This window comes from Limulus polyphemus, unplaced genomic scaffold, assembly GCF_000517525.1.
Source record: "Limulus polyphemus unplaced genomic scaffold, Limulus_polyphemus-2.1.2 Scaffold9459, whole genome shotgun sequence".
NCBI lineage: Eukaryota > Metazoa > Arthropoda > Merostomata > Xiphosura > Limulidae > Limulus > Limulus polyphemus.
Genome location: NW_013675069.1, coordinates 15,574 through 18,840, shown reverse-complemented (window position 1 = coordinate 18,840; position 3,267 = coordinate 15,574). Strand labels below are relative to the sequence as shown.

The 3,267-nt window shown below is 35.0% G+C and overlaps 1 non-coding gene across 1 annotated transcript; it reads right to left on the bottom strand.

Annotated features, from left to right (window-relative positions):
• Positions 1–2,799: 2,799 nt before the first annotated feature.
• Trnav-aac lies at positions 2,800–2,872 on the bottom strand. The gene has a single exon. It is a non-coding gene; the product is annotated as a tRNA-Val (tRNA).
• Positions 2,873–3,267: the final 395 nt, after the last annotated feature.

The window sequence follows — 3,267 nt, the reverse complement described above, 5'->3', positions numbered from 1 at the left end:
GGTACCAAAGATATTGGAGCAGTTTTACACAATTATTTTACAAGTCAGAATGTGCAGAAACGTTAGTTTGAATTAGGTTTTGTCTTTTGTTTCAAAGAAATTCAGTGTCTCTGATCGACTTTTGTGTGATGCTGATATTAGTGTTAACGATGTTCATGACGCTATGAAACATCTTAAAAGGAATACAATATTTTGACTAAAATATTAGCGACTCGATTGTCTCGGATCATAGCGAGTCTCGTGTCACAGGACCAGACTGGTTGTGTTCCAGGTAGGGATGTGGTTGAGGTGCCCCTCCTTTTGAAATTGCTAATGGACTACTTAGAGCGAACACAAAGAGGTGAGATTTTACTCAAGATTGATCAAATTGAGGCTTTTGATCGTGTTGAGTACGATTACTTATTTTCTTTGCTTCAGCGTTGTGTCTTTGGGGTCAATTTCCTGCACTGGCTAAAACTTTTTTATTCTGTAAATATTACTCGAGGGCTTCATCAGGGGTGTCCTCTGTCGGCAATATTATACATTCTTTGTGCGAAACCTTTACATTATATAATTGTTCACATTATGATATTTTCGGAGTTACCTTGTTTTTTCGTACTAGTCTTATGTTGTAACATGTTCATGATACTTTTTTGGCGCTTAGTGACGTCACCTCTAAAGCTCCTGTTCTCCAAATTTGGCAACTTTATGGGATGACGTCAGGTAGTCTGATTAATCATGATAAGAGCAGAGGTCTGTGGCTAGGGAGTTGGGGTTCTCGGGGAGTGGAGATTTTTGAGAGAATTACCATTTCTTCACAGGTTTTGACGGTTCTTGGTATAGTTTCACCACGATAGAGTTGCGATGTACCGTACGAATTGGCAAGATATCTGTGGACGAGGCAATCGTATTTTAACTTCTTGGAGGTATAGAGAATTATCCCTGAAAGGTAGGGTGTTGATTATTAATGCTTTGTTTGACTCTGCACTATGGTATCCACTTTTGCTTTATTACGCAAATAGTTTTTAAACATTCTATGGGATGGAGGACAACATAAATTTCTGTTAATTAAATCGGTTCGCGAAGGGGGACTCAATTTTGTAGATATTCGTCTCCGTAAATATATCTATAGATTGAAACTACTTATCGAGACAGTGTCATGATGTTTTAAGATCTTTATTAGATTTTTATTTTGGTCTTTATGGTGATTTGCAACTCGGTACTGATGTATTTTCATGTCAAATGGTTCCCCGATTGCTGCGCCTTTTACCTCCGTATATCGCTGAGATATTTAAAGGATGGATAATTTTTCGGATGGGTTTACTCGAGACCATTAGACGAGATTATGGAAATTTTCAAACTACCTTTAATTTTCAATCCTAATTTAGTACATAATCGTAGGTGAACATTTTATTTTACTGAATTTGTAGCAGCAGGTATCACGTATCTTCGTCATTTACACTGTGAGGTTATCCCCCGTTTTCTCAGGGAATCGGTGATTATTGAATTGGTATTGACTAATAATAGTGATCTCACCAAGGAATTTGTTGGTAAACGTTTCCGTCAACTTTATTCGGCTCTACCCCAAGATTGGACATCCTGTCTTTCTTCTCGATTACCTTCAGGGGGAAGCTTCCCCACACGTGTTTTGTATTTTACACGTAATAATGGTTTGGATTTTAGTTTATTTCAGGGTCTTTACTTGAGAAAGATATTTATTGCTTTACAGGATAATTTTCACCCCCATGTACCGCATTAGTTTTGGAGAAGCTTATGTTCCTTCTGTGGTGTGGATAGAGAAACTATTACTCATTTGTTTTTCCAATGTTCCAAAATACAAGATATGTAGAATTTAGTTTTTAGTTTGTTGAAGATAGTTTTAGGCCATAGCTTAATGGACCATGAAAAAGAACAGATGGCTTTCGTTGGAATTTTACCCCATTTGAGTTCGAATCACTTCAGATTGTTACGCTTGTGTTCGTGTATAGCTAAGTTTGTGGTTTATTCTGCTCGTAGTAAGGTACTATGACGTGGTGTTGGTGTTCATTTTTTGAATATCTATAAAGCTCAATTTATTTCGAATTTTTATGGTTTCGGTTACGATCAAACTATCAGATTTTTATAATATTTATCGCGATTCTGGGCATTTGGTAAGTGAAGATGTTTAGGGTTACATCCTATGTCGTGATTTGGTATGTCATTATTATTTGATTTTTCCTGTTTAACAGTTTAGATCATCTTATTTTTATTAATTTTAGCAAATATTTCTTTTGTTATTACTAAATTTCTGTGTATGTAATTTAAGTAAGTATTTTTATCGCTATCCAGATTTCTATCGACATTGTCATGAGATGTGTTGAATAACTGATATATGTTTGTTTACACCTCCTCTATGATGGTGAGTTAATAAAGAAAAGAAAAAGAATCATCCGCCTAACACGCGGAAGTTCTCAGGTTCAAATCCTGAGAGGCACAAAATTTCATTTTATGTCATGAAAGATGTCAATATTATTTAATACCCCTGATTGAGGTTTCGTTTCTTTCACGTAATTCTATACGTTCGACTCATAATTTACAACTCCAAGCAAACCTAATTTGAGTCTCGTAGACAATAAGATTATTAGTCTTTTATGTTTTTCATGGTTTTAATTTTCTCTGAGTTTTTGACCAACTTTGACACGTACATAAAAAGACTGTGCTTATACGTTCATAAATTTTATATATTGGAAAAAACTACACGCGAAAGTCATTAACTGAACAAGAAATAAGAGAGACAAAAACACGTCCAAGGCAGGTGAACGCGCTAAAAAATAATTACTTTGTGCCTGCCAGGGTTTGAACCTGGGACCTTCCGCGTGTTAGGCGGATGTGATAGCCACTACACCACAAGCACTTATTTGATATTTTTGTCTAATCCTGATAATTTCATAATGTATACAAATCTAACTTTTGAAACTTTCAACGTATTTAATGTATTTGAAAGCCTTATAGTAGTGTAAAAAAACTGCATATCAAGGATAGATCTTGGTATATGTTTGTTGTACAACAAATACAATAGTCATTACTCCTTCAACTTTTTTACAACTTAAGGATTAGCTATCATTATTGTAAGCTTAGGAGTTAATGCTTAGTGACTAGGTGTGTAAGTATAACACAAGATATCAACTTACCTCAATTTAAAAATACTAATTCCAATAAAATCCCTGTACGTTTTACTGCAACCTAAGATACAAGTGTCTGATGCATCTTTCTACACTGCTTGTCAAGTTTTAATTATGAAAAAGAGAT